A 19024-nucleotide genomic window follows, 5' to 3' on the forward strand; every position below is an offset into this window, starting at 1 on the left:
TTCAAGCTGTCCACACGTGGCATGGAGGGTGGGTTCCTGCATCAACGGTGGTCAGGTACACAACTGTGCAGCCAGGGCACAGTTTTGGAGGATGAGGAGGATGATGATGAGAAAGAACAGTGTTCACAGCAGGGTGGAGCCCAAATCAGCTCACGGGCATCAATTAAAGGGGGTGGCTGGGGGGATACAGGGGACAATACACCTCCCACTGAGGACAGCTTGTTGTTGCCTCTATTTGCAGTCTGGCACACATGAGCGAGTATATGCTCCAGTGCCTGTGCAACGACTGGATAGTTGCCCTTATTGTTACCAGTGCTGATTACTGGGTGGCCACCCTGCTGGATACCTGCTACAAGGACAAAGTTCCATTTTTACTTCTGTCACTGGAGCGCGATCAGAAGATGCATGAATACAATGGTAGATGCGCTACTGAAGGTGTTCCCACCTGACAGCGGGGGCTCAGTGGAAGCACAAGGCAGAAAAGGAGGAGGAATTCGCCAACTCAGCTGGGGCACCGGCACCACCTCAGAAGGGAGGGATAGCATGGCCAAAATCTGGAAAAGTTTTGTCAGCACGCCACAACATTCAGCACCACCATCTTAAATCGACTGCCTTAGCAGGAGGCAGCGGTTTAGAAACATGGCGGAAGAGTACCTGTGCATATGTCTGCATGTATTGACTGATGGGTCTGCCTCTTTTAACTTCTGGGTCTCCAAATTGGATACATGCCCTGAGCTTGCCCTTTTTTTTACGCCTTGGAGGTGCTGGCCTGCACTGCGGCAAGTGTATTGTCCGAACGTGTGTTTAGCACGGGGGGGGGGGGGGGGGGGTGATCACGGACAGACGCATTCACCTATCCACAGTCAACGTGGACAAGCTCACAAGCTCACGACTTGTCCGTACTTTGGGCAGAGTAGAGAAGCATACCGGCTGCACTCAGCCCTTGTTATACTCCAGCGCATTTTGTATGTTCCGTTTGCCATTACCCAATGTTTTGAGGCCTCCCCAAATAAAATAAAAAATATATATACAAAACAGTGTAGGCTACCTCCTCTGCCTCTTCCACCTACATCACCATTTCCACCTCATCTTCCACTTGGACCTCCAGGTCACACACAGAATTAATGGACAAATCCTAAAGAAAAGAAAAAACACCCCACAGTCTCTTAAATGTCCTACTCTACTTGGACCTCCGCCTCCTGGTTCAAGGTTATTTTTTTTATTTTTTTTATGTACTCTGTTATTTTAAGTCATTTCCCTATCCACATTTGTTTGCAGTGCAATTGTACTGTGCTTCCCCCCATTTTGCTTCCTTTTGCAGCCCTTTAGCCCTTTCTATGACTATTTTACAGCCATTTTACAGCCAAAAAGTTTGGGTCCCCATTGACTTCAATGGGATTCAGGATGAAGTTGGGGTACCCCCAACATCCACAGGTAGACTCATCCCTAGTCCTGCATGCAGTACTTTTTTTCTGTCTAAAAAAGCAGATCTCAGAAAGAAATGGATCAAACGGATGCCAAATGTGCATACATGATGCACAGGATCTGTTTTTTCTACAGGATCCAGTTTTATTTCTGTTCTTCTTACATATCAATGATGTTAACTCTCCCTTAGGCCTCATGCACACTGCGGTTGTGCAGCCGTTCCGTGCATTGGGGACCGCAATTTGCGGTCCCCAATGCACAGGCATCATCTGTGCAGCAGGCGGGACGGATCGAGACCCATTTAACTTGAATGGGTCTGTGATTCGTCTGTACCACAAAAAAAAATTTAAACATTTTTTTTTTTTTTTGCGGTGCGGAGGCACAGACAGAAACACCACGAAAGCACTCCGTAGTGAACGGGTAAGCACTTAAGTGAATAGGTCCGCATCCGTGATGCAGGGAGCACACGGCCTTTTGCACGCATATTGCGGACCTCCTGTTTGTGGGCCGCAATAACTTTGAATGCAGGAGAAGATGGATCAGAAAGATAAACAGCAGAGCTCCCTACTAAAGAAGAACATTTGCATAAAAAACTGTGCAATATTTTTCCTGCATGTAAATTACTGTATATTACAAATAAAATGTAATGTTAAATGCTTCCCAAACATCTTGTATGACCTTATGGGGGGAGGGGGTACAAAGTGTAAAAGATAAAGACAAAATGAAATAAAATAAATAAATGCAACTACATACCACACTGCAGCTGCTAGCACCGTTTCCTGCAGCCATAATTTATATATAGTTGCAAGAAAAAGTATGTGAACCCTTTGGAATGATATGGATTTCTGCACAAATTGGTCATAAAATGTTATCTGATCTTCATCTAAGTCACAACAATAGACAATCGCAGTCTGCTTAAACTAATAACACACAAAGAATTAAATGTTACCATGTTTTTATTGAACACACCATGTAAACATTCAGAGTGCAGGTGGAAAAAGTATGTGAACCCTTGGATTTAATAACTGGTTGAACCTCCTTTGGCAGCAATAACTTCAACCAAACGTTTCCCGTAGTTGCAGATCAGACGTGCACAACGGTCAGGAGTAATTCTTGACCATTCCTCTTTACAGAACTGTTTCAGTTCAGAAATATGTTTGGGATGTCTGGTGTGAATAGCTTTCCTGAGGTCATGCCACAGCATCTCAATCGGGTTGAGGTCAGGACTCTGACTGGGCCACTCCAGGAGACGTATCTTCATCTTTTTAAGCCATTCTGTTGTTGATTTACTTCTATGCTTTGGGTCATTGTCCTGTTGCAACACCCATCATTAAGCTTCAGCTGGTGGACAGATGGCCTTAAGTTCTCCTGCAAAATGTCTTGATAAACTTGGAAATGAATTTTTCCTTCGATGATAGCAATCCGTCCAGGCCCTGACGCAGCAAAGCAGCCCCAAACCATGATGCCCCCACCACCATAGTTCACAGTTGGGATGAGGTTTTGATGTTAGTGTGCTGTGCCTATTTTTCTCCACACATAGTGTTGTGTGTTTCTTCCAAACAACTCAACTTTAATTTCATCTGTCCACAGAATATTTTGCCAGTAGTGCTGTGGAACATCCAGGTGCTCTTGTGCAAACTGTAAACGTGCAGCAATTTTTTTTGGACAGAAGTGGCTTCCTCTGTGGTATCCTCCCATGAAATCCATTCTTGTTTAGTGTTTTACGTATCGCACATTCGCTAACAGGGATTATAGCATATGCGAGAGACTTTTGTAAGTCCTTAGCTGACACTCTAGGATTCTTCTTCACCTCATTGAGCAGTCTGCCCTGTGCTCTTGCAGTCATCTTTACAGGACGGCCACTCCTAGGGAGAGTAGCAGCAGTGCTGAACTGTCTCCATTTATAGACAATTTGTCTTACCGTGGACTGATGAACAGCAAGGCTTTTGGAGATACCTTTCCAGTTTTATGCAAGTCAACAATTCTTAATCGTAGGTCTTCTGAGAGCTCTTTTGTGCGAGGCATCATTCACATCAGGTAATGCTTCTTGTGAAAAGCAAACCTAGAACTGGTGTGTGTTTTTTATAGGGCAGGGCAGCTGTAACCAACACCTCTAATCTCATCTAATTTATTGAACTCCAGTTGGCTGACACTTCACTCCAATTAGCTCTTGGAGATGTCATTAGTCTAGGGGTTCACATACTTTTTCCACCTGCACTGTGAATGTTTACATGGTGTGTTCAATAAAAACATGGTAACATTTAATTATTTGTGTGTCATTAGTTTAAGCAGACTGTGATTGTCTATTGTTGTGACTTAGATGAAGATCAGATAACATTTTATGACCAATTTGTGCAGAAATCCATATCATTCCAAAGGGTTCACATACTTTTTCTTGCAACTGTATACCATATATCTTTATCATGTAATTTTGTTGCACTTTATCCTAGAAAAAGAAAAAAAAATTATATTATATCATGAAAGTAGGGCATTTAAGTAAATGCATGCAATGGTGATTTCCTCATCTCAAACAATTTATTGAAACAAAAGCCAACAACAGTGGTGGGTATACCCCCACAAAAAATTTCAATGTCTCAATAATTTGTCATGGGACCTTGAGCATCATAGTTACATAGGTAATACGGTTGAAAAAAGATATAACTCCATCAAGTTCAACCAAGGGATAGGTGGGGAACGTGAATCTCAGTAGGACGCGAGACTCAGATTTCTACACGTTTTCATAAGCATTCGTGTAATTTACTTTCAAGAATTCATCTAAACCCTTTTTTAAAACTGTCCCCTGTTCCTGCTGTGACCACGTACTGAGGAACTCTATTCCACAGATTCACAGTTCTTACAGCAAATAAGCTTTGACGCTTCTGGAGACTGAACTTTTTCTTCTCCAGTTGGAGGCAGTGCCCCCTTGTCTTTTGAGGGCATTTGATATGGAACAGTTTTTCACCGTATTGTTTGTACAGCCCATTTATATATTTGTATAGGTTAATTATGTCCCCCGTTAGACGTCTGTTCTCAATACTAAATAAATATAATTATTTAAATTTTTCTTCATAACTAAGACCCTTCATGACCTTTATCAGTTAAGTAGCTCTCCTATGTACTTTTTCCAGCTGCAGAACGTCCTTTCTATGGACTGGTGCCCAGAAGTGAACTGAATATCCCAGATGAGGCAGCACCAATGCTTTGTAAAGTGGTAATATTACATCCCTGCCCCGCGAGTCCGTGCCTCATTTAACGCATGACAATATCCTGGTAACCTTAGAAGCAGCTTATTGACATTGCATGCTGTTATTTAATCTACCATCTACAAGGACACCCAAATCCTTCCCTATAAGTGACTCTCCTAGTGTTACATCCTCTAGGACAGTGGTCAGCAAACTGCGGCTCTAGAGCCACATGCGGCTCTTTAGCCCCCTGATATTGGCTCTTCCAGGTGTGGGCTCACATGTACAGTGCGATAGCATTTTCGTTGCCCGTAGCAAAAATAGGCAGGAGGGTGAAGACCAGGAAGCGGTGAAGGCTCTGCACTCACCGCTTCCTGGTCCTCAGTTGTAGGCTGTGCAGGGCTGTGCACAGTGTGAGGCGCTCTGTGACGTCACGCTGTGCACGCCAGTTCACAGCACAGCCGACAGCAGGAGGAACACAGAGCGTAGGTGGTGAGGAGCAGTGGCATCCAGGATCCGGAGAGATAAGTGCTTTTTTATTTTATGAAACTTGGGGCTGATCTGAGGCAATGGAGTGATGAGAATCATAATGTGGGATATGAGAGGCATCATGGATGATGAGAGGCATCATGGATGATAATGGGGATGATGAGAGGCATGGGGCTCTTATCTGAGGTCTGATTGAGGGGGTCATTTACTTTGGGGTCTGAGCTGACGTCTGATCTCAGGGCGGTCTTATTAACATTGGGGTTCTGATTAGTGGTCTGACCTGAGGTGCAATGAAAAATATTTTTTTCCATATTGTCCTCCTCTAAAACCTACGTGCGTCTTATAGGGTGAAAAGTTGTGGAGTGACAGAAGATGTAGTGTCGAGGATTGAGAAAGGTATGTTCAGATGGTTAGGAATACCCGTGTGTGGCGAAACCAACCTCGCCACGGTGTTTTGGAGGGGGCTGTTTACCAGCCTCCTGCCCTGGGATTATGGTCCCTTAAGTTATTGGGTCTTAAGGCACTTGGGACGGAGCCCTCTGTCCCTGGATTGCATCCTTTGCCTTACTTGCTTGGATGAAGCACATGGTGAGAACAATAGATAGCGGCCATTTTAGCTCACAGACACTGTTCTGACTTTTCAACACGGTGCTATCTTGCCTGTATTTGGTGCACAGAGACATCATTCAGTAGTTTGAAACTACCAAACAGGGGACACATTTATTAGTGACTATTTTCGGTATAACTTGTATATTTTCAGTCTAACTGTATCTTCCAAACTACTGAACGGATGTGGGTGAATTTTGGACACGTGGTTCACCCAGATCCCCCGGTTCCGAGGAAATATTCGTTATGGGGTTATTGCATGTTTTGGGGTTCCTGTGATATGTTTTATAAAACTGTATTTCTCTGCCTTTGATAATTATATTCGCCCTTGTGTTCAATAATCATCATCGGCAGAGGGGAGGATTTTGTGTGGGTGTGTTTCTATTGTCCCATTGTCCCATTGTGTGTTTAAATGGTGATGTCTGTCCTGTTGTCTCCACATGTGTATTGGTGACCTCCCTTTGTCCTGAGAGATAATTGGATTGCCCTCGGTTGTCTCCCAGGCAGAGAGGAGGAAACCATGATGCATTGTGGGGATATGTTGTATCTGTCCTGTGTCGCAGTCTCCCTTCTGGTCCTCTAGGGGGCGTGAACGATTGGTTGCTGTATTTACATTGTGTGTGTTGTGAATTACTGATTGGTTGGATTTCAAAACCCTGTGGGCGGTACTATGTTTGTTTTTTATGAATAAAAGAGGCTGTCTCTGAAGTACAGTCAGAGCACTGCTGACCCTCAAGACGGAGCCTTGTCTCGTTATTGGGGGGATTCCCTGTATGCTGTTGGAGACTGATTGCCAGGAGTGTAAGCCGACTGTACGCTTTTCCTGTTCGTCTGCTGACAGCTATTTGCGAGGTTCCAGTTTGGAGTGCTATTTTGTATCCAGTTCGGGAGGTTGGTGTTCTGCAGTAGCTGTGCCTGTCTCTCAGAAACGGGCATATCGCCTAAACGGATTTTAACCCCTTGTCTGCTGAAACGGTCCGTTACACCTTATGAAGTAAATAACAATGTACCTTCCTATATATTTGAAGTTTAAATAATTTGGCTCTCAAAAAAAAAAAATCGCAGTTTTGTCGATATTTGGCTCATTTTACTAATAAGTTTGCCCACCACTGCCCTAGGACATATGAAGTACAGAGATTTCTGTATCTTCTATAGACTGTACAGTACTACATAGCTTGGTGTCATCTGCAAAAATAGAAATGGTGCTATAAATCCTGTCCTCCATATCATTAATAAATAAATAAACAAACTACAACAGTAACACAGACTAGGCCCCAAAGCTAGTGAGGAGGGGGATGGTAACCTCCTAGTTATCCCTGAGCCTCTCCCTGACTGCTGACAGTATGAGCTAATAGTGGTGGAAGAACTCATACACCGGAAACTAAGACCTGCTGAAACTGTCACAAAGCCTAAACTAGGGAGCGGGGATGAGACTGCTGGGACCTTTCACTGTGAAGGGACCAGCATCTCCCTGAGACCTAGACACAGCACACACACACAGGAGGACTTAGCTAGAGATGAGTAAGAAGCAGGAGAACCTCTAACAACGAGCTTAAAAATCCAGAAGGAAACAACTACGGCAAGGTCTGCAGTGGGAGGCGGGCTTAAAGGGAACCTGTCACCAGTTTTATGATGTCCTAACTAAGGGGAACATAAATAAGTGACTGATCCTCTTAGCAAAATGCTGGGTCACGTTCTTTAATTGACCCAGTCAATCTGCCAACATCTTGCATTGAAAAGCTCCAGCTGATAATGATGAGTCATGAATATTCATGAGCTCCTGACTCTCCCCACCTACAGTATGGATCCGCAAAATACGGATAAAATACGGATGACATATGAATGTGTTCCGTATGCGTACTGTATTTTTTGCAGACCCATTGACTTGAATTGGGTCTCGGACCCTGATTTGCGGACAATAATAGGACATGCACAACTTTTTTGTGGAATGGAAATACAGAAACGGAATGCACCTTCCGTTGTTTTTGCGGACCCATTGAAGTGAATGGTTTCGCAAGCAGTCCACAAAAAAAAATCTAACGGAAGGAGAAAAAAAATAAGTTTGTGTGCATGAGCCCTTACAGGGATGATCTCTTCTTGGGACTTACCTGTGTAAGTATAGTTACACAACCGTAACATGGATTACTGTACTAATCTCACAGTCTGAAGAATACATATAGATCGATACCACATAAGGTTAAAACAGTAACTTTATAATGGTAAGAATGATAATAGTAAATACATGCAGTGTACTGAGAATGCAGCAGTATTACAATAACCAGGGATCGGGCAACAATCTTAAGTTATATACCCGGGTGTGTGTATATATATATATATATATTTTTTTTTTTTTTTTATTTGTAAAAAAAAAATATATATATATATATATATATATATATACACACAGTACATACCAAAAGTTTGGACACACCTTCTCATTCAAAGAGTTTTCTTTATTTTCATGACTATGAAAATTGTAGATTCACACTGAAGGCATCAAAACTATGAATTAACACATGTGGAATTATATACATAACAAAAAAAGTGTGAAACAACTGAAAATATGTCATATTCTAGCTTCTTCAAAGTAGCCACTTTTTGCTTTAGTAACTGCTTTGCACACTCTTGGCATTCTCTTGATGAGCTTCAAGAGGTAGTCACCTGAAATGGTTTTCACTTCACAGGTGTGCCCGGTCAGGTTTAATAAGTGGGATTTCTTGCCTTATAAATGGGGTTGGGACCATCAGTTGCGTTGTGGAGAAGTCAGGTGGATACACAGTTGATAGTCCTACTGAATAGACTGTTAGAATTTGTATTATGGCAAGAAAAAAGCATTAAAGTAAAGTAAAGAAAAACGAGTGGCCATCATTACTTTAAGAAATGAAGGTCAGTCAGTCCGAAAAACTGGGAAAACTTTGAAAGTGTCCCCAAGTGCATTACCAAAAACCATCAAGCGCTACAAAAAAACTGGCTCACATGCGGACCGCCCCAGGAAAGGAAGACCAAGAGTCACCTCTGCTGCGGAGGATAAGTTCATCTGAGTCACCAGCCTAAGAAATCGCAGGTTAACAGCAGCTCAGATTAGAGACCAGGTTAATGCCACAAGGAGTTCTAGCAGCAGACACATCTCTAGAACAACTGTTAAGAGGAGACTGTGTGAATCAGGCCTTCATGGTAGAATATCTGCTAGGAAACCACTGCTAAGGACAGGCAACAAGCAGAAGACTTGTTTGGGCTAAAGAACACAAGATATGGACATTAGACCAGTGGAAATCTGCTTTGGTCTGACGAGTCCAAATTTGAGATCTTTGGTTCCAACCACCGTGTCTTTGTGCGACGCAGAAAAGGTGAACGGATGGACATGCCTGGTTCCCACCGTGAAGCATGGAGGAGGAGGTGTGATGGTGTGGGGGTGCTTTGCTGGTGACACTGTTAAGGATTTATTCAAAATTGAAGGCATACTGAACCAGCATGGCTACCACAGCATCTTGCAGCGGCATGCTATTCCATCCGGTTTGCGTTTAGTTGGACCATCATTTATTTTTCAACAGGACAGTGACCCCAAACACACCTCCAGGCTGTGTAAGGGCTATTTGAACATGAAGGAGAGTGATGGGGTGCTGCGCCAGATGACCTGGCCTCCACAGTCACCGGACCTGAACCCAATCGAGATGGTTTGGGGTGAGCTGGACCGCAAAGTGAAGGCAAAAGGGCCAACAAGTGCTAAGCATCTCTGGGAACTCCTTCAAGACTGTTGGAAGACCATTTCAGGTGACTACCTCTTGAAGCTCATCAAGAGAATGCCAAGAGTGTGCAAAGCAGTAATCAAAGCAAAAGGTGGCTACTTTGAAGAACCTAGAATATGACATATTTTCAGTTGTTTCACACTTTTTTGTTATGTATATAATTCCACATGTGTCAAATCATAGTTTTGATGCCTTCAGTGTGAATCTACAATTTTCATAGTCATGAAAATAAAGAAAACTCTTTGAATGAGAAGGTGTGTCCAAACTGTTGGTCTGTACTGTATATATATATATATATATATATATACACACAGTGGATATAAAAGGTCTACACACCCCTGTTAAAATGTCAGGTTTCTGTGACAAAGATAAATCATTTCAGAACTTTTTCTACATTTAATGTGACCTATAAACTGTAAAACTCAATTGAAAAACAAACTGAAATCTTTTAGGTGGTAGGAAGAAAACAAAAAAATAATAATAATGTGGTTGCATAAGTCTTATAACTGGGGATGTAGCTGTGTTCAGAATTAAGCAATCACATAACAATCATGTTAAATAGGAGTCGGCATACACCTGCCATCATATAAAGTGCCTATGATTAACCCCAAATAACGTTCAGGTATCAGTCAGGAGAAGGGTACAAAAGAATTTCCAAGGCATTAGATATACCATGGAAAACAGTGAAGACAGTCATCATCAAGTGGAGAAAATATGGCACATCAGTGACATTACCAAGAACTGGACGTCCCTCCAAAATTGATGAAAAGACGAGAAGAAAACTCATCTGGGAAGCTACCAAGAGTCCTACAGCAACATTAAAGGATCTGCAGGAATATCTGGCAAGTACTGGCTGTGTGGTACATGTGACAACAATCTCCCATATTCTTCATATGTCTGGGCTATGGGGTACAGTGATAAGACGAAAGCCTTTTCTTACGAAGAAAAACATCCAAGCCAGGCTACATTTTGCAAAAACACACGTGAAGTCTCCCAAAAGCATGTGGGGAAAGGTGTTATGGTCTGATGAAACCAAGGTTGAACTTTTGGGTCATAATTCCAAAAGATATGTTTGGCCCAAAAACAAGACTGCAGATCACTAAAAGAACACCATACCCACAGTGAAGCATGGTGGAGGCAGCATCATGCTTTGGGGCTGTTTTTCTTCAGCTGGAACTGGGGCCTTAGTTAAGCTAGAGGGAATTATGAACAGTTCCAAATACCAGTCAATATTGGCACAAAACCTTCAGGCTTCTGCTAGAAAGCTGAACATGAAGAAGAACTTTCTTTTTCAGCATGACAACGACCCAAAGCATACATCCAACTCAACAAAAGAATGGCTTCACCAGAAGAAGATTATTTTGGAATGGCCCAGCCAGAGCTCAGACCTGAATCAGATTGAAAATCTGTGGGGTGATCTGAAGATGGCTGTGCCCAGGAGATGCCCTCGCAATCTGACAGATTTGGAGTCTTTTTGCAAGGAAGAATGGGCAAATTTTGCCAAGTCAAAATGTGCCATACTGATAGACTCATACCCAAAAAGTCTGAGTGCTGTAAAAAATTAAAAGGTGCTTCAACAAAATATTGGTTTAAGGGTTTGCACACTTATGCAACCATATTATTTTATTTTTATATTTTTCTTCCCTCCACCTAAAAGATTTCATTTTATTTTTCAATTGAGTTGTACAGTTTCTAAGTCACATTAATGGTGGAAAAAGTTCTGAAATGATTTATCTCTGTCAATTTTTTTTTTACATCACAGAAACCTGACATTTTAACAGGGGTGTGTAGACTTTTTATATCCACTGTATATAGAGTCCTGTGCACAATACTTCCAGGCAACAGAAGAGATGATCCAAGTGTAGGGGTCCTTGTGGATGACTGTAGATCCAGGACTCTTTCAGATGACAGATAGAGATGTCCCGAACTATTCGCCGGCGAACAGTTCCCGGCGAATATCGCATGTTCGCGTTCGCCGCGGCGGCGGGCGAACATATGTGATGTTCGGTCCGCCTCCTATACGTCATCATTGAGCAAACTTTGACCCTGTACCTCCCAGTCAGCAGACACATTCCAGCCAATCATCATACCCTCCCTCCCAGACCCTCCCACCGCCTATCAAAAAGCAAGGACAGCATCCATCTTAGATTAATTCTGAAGCTGCAGTGTCACAAAGTTGTAATCGCAATGCGATTAATACAGGTTATATTAATCGCATTGCGATTACAACTTAGAGCTGCTGGGTTCCTAATGTTTATATTGATAGAATATAACGAAGATTGAGAATATAGTGCTATATTCGTTGTCAATTCTAGCAATACAACCATTAGGAACTCAGATCTAAGTTGTAATCGCAATGCGAATAATGCAGGTTATATTACTCACATTGCGAATTCAAGCTAAGTTCCTAATGGTTGTATTGCTAGAATTGACGAATATAACGAATATAGCACTATATTCTCAATCTTTGTTATATTCTAGCAATACAACCATTAGGAACCCAGCAGCTCTAAGTTGAATTCGCAATGCGATTAATATAACCTGCATTAATCGCATTGCGATTACAACTTTCTCAAATCCGACAGTACATTCTAGCATGGAGCCATTCCCATGGTGATGGGGATGCTCCATGAGCACGGAAGTCGGCAGAAGCTCTAAGTTCAAATCGCAATGCGATTAATTCAAGTTCTATAAATTGCATTGCGATTTCAACAGAACTTCTGCTGACTTCCGTGCTCATGGAGCGTCCCCATCACCATGGGAACGACTCCATGCTAGAATGTACTGTCGGATTTGAGAAAGTTGAAATCGCAATGCGATTAAGTTCTATAAATCGCATTGCGTTTTCAACAGAACTTCTGCCGACTTCTGTGCTCATGGAGCGTCCCCATCACCATGGGAACGACTCCATGCTAGAATGTACTGTCAGATTTGAGAAATTTGAAATCGCAATGCGATTAATTCAAGTTCTATAAATTGCATTGCGATTTCAACTTACCACACTCTGCGTCAACTACGTAATTTTCCATGGGAGTTTTGCCATGGATCCCCCTCCGGCATGCCACAGTCCAGGTGTTAGTCCCCTTGAAACAACTTTTTCATCACTATTGTGGCCACAAAGAGTACCTGTGGGTTTTCAAATTCGCCTTCCTATTGAAGTCTATTGCGGTTCGCCCGCTTCGCATGTTCGCGAACATTTGCGGAAATTCGCGTTTGCCGTTCGCGAACTGAAAATTTTATGTTCGCGACATCACTAATGACAGACAGCCAATCAGGAGAGGACGATGACGATGATGAAAGGATTTCTGTCAGGCAGCAAACAGGGTAGCAGCAACAGTAGTAGATGCAGGCCTGACTATCCTAACACTGAGTCCTTAACCTGCCAACTAATCTACCAGTGCAACCAGGCCTCTAACTATCTAGTTGGCCTACAGAAGTCTAGCCTATCACTACCCTGAGCTATATACTGATCCCTAACTACAATTACTAGATAGATTCTGTGAATATATAAGTAACACAGAGCAGAACTTCCGGTTCTGTGTGAGGGAGTTAAAGAGGAGCAGGTGGCAATCTATTCCTATACAGTCTAGCTTCACTAGCTGATCTTAAGGATATAGATACTCAAAGATCTGCTTATCTATCCCTCCTAGTTATAAAGATTACACATGCCACTTGCCTTAGACTTCTAGAGACATTAGATGTCTCCTCACTAAGGCTAAAGGCTAAATTCACTACTTCTCAGCAGTAGTAGCAGTTCCCTACAAGCAGTGGCGCACCTACAGGGGGGGTCCAGCGGGTCTGGACCCCCCCTCCCCCCCCCACCTAGAACAACCAGCCCAATTTTTATTTTTTTATCCTTCAGGGCCACACCGCCGATCACCACAGGTGGCGCGGCCCTGGATGTAAATTGCGGGCATTTGCGGCGGCGGCGGTGGTTCTTACTGGCACATTATTGGGGGGGCACCATGGGAGAGAGGAGCACTATGGGGGTTCTAAAGGGGCTTTTTTTTTTACACATTATGGGGGGCACTATAGGGGAGAATGGCGCTAGGGGGCATCTGGTGGCACTATAGGGGCATTATTTGGGGGGCACCATGGGGAGAAGAGCACTATGGGGGCTCTAAAGGGGCTTTTTTTGACACATTATGGGGGCACTATAGGGGAGAATGGCACTATAGGGCATTTGGTGGCACTATAGGGGCATTATTTGGCGGCACTATGGGGAAGTGGGGGTTCTAAAGGGGCCTTTTTTTCTTATTGGCACATGGAGGCATTATGGCATCTGGTGGCACTAAGGGGGCATTTTTAACTGGCACATTATGGGAGGCACTATAGGAGAGGGCAGCACTATGGAGGAGTGGAGCACTATTGGGGCATATGGTGGCACTTTGAAGCGGCATTTTTTACTGGCACATTATGGGGCGGCACTATGGGGGCATCTGGGGGATCTAAAGGGGCTTTTTTTTATTGACACATTATTGGGGCACTATAGGGGAGAATGGCACTATGGGGCATCTGGTGGCACTATAGGGGCATTATTTGGGGGCACTAAGGGGAAGTGGGGGCTATAAAGGGGCCTTTATTCTTATTAGCACATTATGGGGGCATTATGGCATCTGGTGGCACCAAGGGGGCATTTTTTTACTGGCACATTATGGTAGGCACTATGGGGAAGGGGGAAAGGAGCACTATGAGGGCATTTACTGGGGCACTATATAGGGGTATTTTTTACTGGCATACATTATGGGGACATTAGCTCAACAGCGGGTACTAAGCGGGGGTAATTCATGTACTGTCATATTGTAGGGAGAATTATTAGTACTATTAGGCATTATGCAGAGCTTTGCTAATACTGGGGGGCTATGAGGATCATGATTACTAGTATGGGCACTATAGGGACATTATTACTACTAAGTGTGCTCTGGCAGAGAATTATTTCTATTTTGGGGAGCCCTGTTACTTTGGGGGGCACCCTGCCACGTTATCAGCTTAGCACAATAATTTTTGGGGGACATTATCTTTATACCATTAGTGTCTGGGCGCAGTTATTTTTTTAGAGCACTGTGTGCTAATAATTGTTGAAGGGGGCACTATCTGTGTGGTAGTAGTATTTCCAGGGGGACTGTTTCTGCAGTATAGTATTGGGGACACAGCGGGCGCAGTATTGGGGCACTATCTGTGTGGTGGTAGTATTTCCAGGGGGACTGTTTCTGCAGTATAGTATTGGGGGCACAGCGGGCACAGTATTGGGGCACTATCTCTGTGGTAGTAGTATTTCCAGGGGGACTGTTTCTGCAGTATAGTATTGGGGGCACAGCGGGCACAGTATTGGGGCACTATCTGTGTGGTAGCAGTATTTCCAGGGGGACTGTTTCTGCAGTATAGTATTGGGGGCACAGCGGGCACAGTATTGGGGCACTATCTGTGTGGTAGTAGTATTTCCAGGGGGACTGTTTCTGCAGTATAGTATTAGGGGCACAGCGGGCACAGTATTGGGGGTGGCAGGAAAGGGTGTTCAGAAGATGATGGAAATGTGGGAAACTAATGTCTGTTTGTTAATCTCTGCAGAGACGGGAGATGGCTGAAAAATCATCATGGCGGTCTGGTCTGAATGGAGAAGAGAACGTCTACAACATAGGTGACATCACTGGATGTAAGAGGTATGGGGCGCTGTGTAGGAGAGGAGATGCTCCTGCTCCGGCTCCACCCCCGCCATTTGCAGAAGGAGGATTCAGAGCTGGGTGAGGACAGCCAAAGGGGGCAGCAGGCAGATGGTGGGGGGAACCACAGGCCTCGAGCAGGATCTGGGGAGGGAGGAGAGCGGAGGAGCTTCCTGACTGTAGCCTGCTGTTTATTGTATGATTTGAAGCAGGCAGTGCAGCCAGGACAGACCCCCCCTCTCCGTATGATGTGTAGAGACAGGCCGCAACTATAGAATGTCAGCTGTGCTTGTTGGGAGTGGCCTATTATATGTAGGAGGGGCTTTTAATAATGGACAGGGCCGCATTGTTATTTTCCTACAGAGCTTTTAGAATCGCCAAGTAAAAGAATCAGCGCAACACACTACACCCCGTCCCTGCAGTTTTAAATATAAAGGGGGCTTTGAAAAATTTAATTAGCACAGCGCACTACACATGCCACATTTTTTTGCCTTTCGGACCCCGCCTAGACAAAATTCCTGGGTGCTCCCCTGCCTACAAGCATATTAGATTTTTTTTCTTTGGGGGGGGGGGGGGGTTAGGGACAACATATTCAAAATTATTATAAAGGTTTAGTTACTCTTTAAGCTCCTTGTTAGAGAACAGCAAGTTGTACAACAAGTACTGAAACACTGAACAGTTGGATGTGCAAAAGTTTAGAGAAAGTCACATTAAGTTCACCTGTAAGGCTACTTTCACACTAGCGGCACGGACTTCCGGCAGGCTGTTCCATTGGGTGAACAGCCTACCGGATCCGTCCTGCCGCTAGTGACCAGGTGCCCCTGGACTGCCGCTCTGACCCCATTGAATATATTAACTATAATGGGGGTGGGGGCGGAGTTCTGTCAGAGGCACGGCAGCTCACGGCGAGAGGCTGCCGGAATTAATGTCAGACATGTCGTAGTTTTATTCCGGCAGCCTCTCGCCGTGGGCTGCCGTGCCTCTGACAGAACTCCGCCCCCACCCCCATTATAGTTAATGGGGACGGAGCGGCAGCCCGGGGGCACACGGTCACTAGCGGCAGGATGGATCCGGCAGGCTGTTCACCCGATGGAACAGCCTGCCGGAGGTCTGTGCCGCTAGTGTGAAAGTAGCCTAAAGGTAAGAGAACATTTTAAGTTTATCCTAAAATTTCACCCACAAGCCAAATATCCCTAACTTTTGTATATGTAACAATATTCTCAGCTGCTATTGAGTAACTAGTGATGTTTTAGTAACTTTTTAGTGCTGGAACAATAAAACTTTCAGTCACATATTGGATTACTGTAGCATCTTATATACAATGTTAGCTTGCTTACTTATTACTGGGTGCTCACGTTAATCTGCATTTGCCCTGCGCTGTATCGTGAATGACGAGAGCGTCTTTGTTTACAAACTTACACTGCTAGGCGGAGGATTACGCCTACGAGTGGTCCCGGTGATGTCACAGACACTAATGGGCTGGCAATAGCGCTGCCCTAGCCTGTAAAGCATGAAATGCTCTGATGCTCATGTCAGAGGGGCTGCCTGGGTGAAGAAGGGGATATGTCTGGGTTCAGCTCTGAACCCGGACAACCCTTTTCACTGTACAGACCTATGCAGTAGCCCAGTTTACCCTGGTTTGTCACACTGTTATGCTTTGTAAGACTAATAGACAACATTTATGGTGACAGTCAGTGAGAGATGTTCTGATGAAAAGCTTGTCCCTCAGTCACAACTATATTAGATATTCTTCTCTAGTGATAATTACAGTAGTGTGTGATGGTTATCGCTAGAGAAACGCTGTGCAGGTTTTAAGTTGAAGAATAGGTTTATTTGTGTAGTCTGATGCTCTGATCTAGACGCTGCTAAACATCTGTGTCTGCGTAAAACAGCCTAATTCAGCACAGTGGGGATTAGAGGGTGAGACACCATCTCCTCACTTTTATTCTGGAAAAACAAAAGACCTGCATATCAGAGAGCAAGTATGCTTTGACTGATGGGGAGACTGATTGCACGCACATCTGTATTGGAGGTTCCGTTAGGAATCGTTGTCTACAGATATCCCCAAGCACTGTTAGAATGCTACCATGCTTGAGAACACTACCTCCCCCCTCTCCTTTCATTGTTCTAGCCCTGACTCCACAGAGCCAGCCAAAGAACATTACTCCCAGAGTAGACATCTCCTAAGTAGAAAGCAGAGCAGGGACTCAAAAATAACCAGGCCAAAAATTAGACTGGCACTCTATATATGGAATCAGCAGATACAACGGACTTTGATGCAATAAATGGGTTAACGTTTATTAGACTACAAAGATACACAGTATAAAAAGGTCATATAGAAAAAACTAAAGTATAAACTAAATTTTTTTTAAAAATCTCACAAACGGAGGCGAAATGTCCAGGTCTGTGACACTCGGAGCAGGAAAGTCAGTCAATTATGAACCAGATGCTGTACTGATAGTAGATGCTCAGATATCCAGGTGAAGTATCCAACAATAGGTGAAATGTGATAGATACAATAATCGAGCAAGTATCCGCAAAGCTGTATAAAGTAGGTCATATGTGAGTATTCTGGTGATATATATTCAAATAGAAGCAAGTATACAATAACGATAGATATGTTCCCTGTGTAGCACAGGGCAGTATTCTGAGTACAGTCACAGTATGATTCTGGTGCGAGCTGCAATATATAGTCACAAAAAACGAGATATACTTTCGATCTCGAACAGTCCGGATATTTCTATTCCAGTCTCCCGTTCCACAAACCGTCTGTTAGGATAGATAAATAAATCAGCCTTGCTCTATATGAGTTATGCGGGAGTCCTGGGTATTTAGCCCTAAGTTTTGGCAGGTGGAAACGTAGCAGAAAATACAACAGATAATGCGGTAAGGTAAAGAATGTGCAGTGGACCAGTACTTGGTGGCGTCCCACCCAAGCTGAGCGCACTGGCCGCCGTTACCTTTCTGAATGACCGCATTGTTTATCTGCTCCTGCGGGCTGAGGGGAGCCGTATGTTCAGCATCTGATTATGATTCATCGTGCTGTGTTCCAGTATTCTCACTGGTCTGTATTGGCACGGAGTGGGGGCAATTCCTGCATCCACTGCTGTCTAGATGATGCCCTCTGTGTTCGGCGTCCCACGTGTCTAGCACTACTGCTGACCTGCTGTATGGACTCCCGGTGTTCAGGTCGGTAGGAGTGATCTAGGACTTGGAATTAGTGGAAGCGCTTCCAAAATTAGAATATATCTATAACAGTCATGTGGATATTATATTATGCTTTCACCAAACGCATAAAAAATGCATGTATAAATATGTAAAAATGGATATAGTCAGATGATGTATAAGCAATAATACAAAAAAAGGGGAAAAAACTAAGAGGACATTAAAGAAGATATAATGGGGCGGGGGCGGAGTTCAATAACATTAGAACAGGCTATATGAAACTCTCACTCTCAAAGCATTTCAAAGTTCACCGCAATCAAGACCTGAAGGGCTTAATTTTGTATGGCAATCTTCAGGTGGCAACTCTGTATGTGGGATGAAAAGTGCCAGTAGTCACTTTTCATTGCAACTATGCTTGTGTATATTTCTTGTTATTCCCTGTTTCAGCTGCACAGCTAGATGCATTTTTCTCAGAAGCAGAGGTTGTCTCCCTTCTGTGCAATCTGCCAGAACTGTATTTCCCTTACTTCCCACTATGTATGTTTTCATCTCCAAAGCTCACAGAAAAATAAGAATGGGGAAATCTCACTTACAGACACACAGGATGCTCCTATAATCTGCAAAGACTGTGTAGAAGCAGTTGTTTTGTCAGGCTTAGGAGCTCAGCTAGCTCTGATACAGGGCCGGCGTCAACACCTGGCATACCCGGGCAAATGCCGGGGCCCGCTGCTCCTGGGGGGGCCTACTGCGC

The sequence above is a fragment of the Bufo gargarizans genome, chromosome 2 (assembly GCF_014858855.1).
Source record: "Bufo gargarizans isolate SCDJY-AF-19 chromosome 2, ASM1485885v1, whole genome shotgun sequence".
In the NCBI taxonomy this organism is placed as follows: Eukaryota; Metazoa; Chordata; class Amphibia; order Anura; family Bufonidae; genus Bufo; species Bufo gargarizans.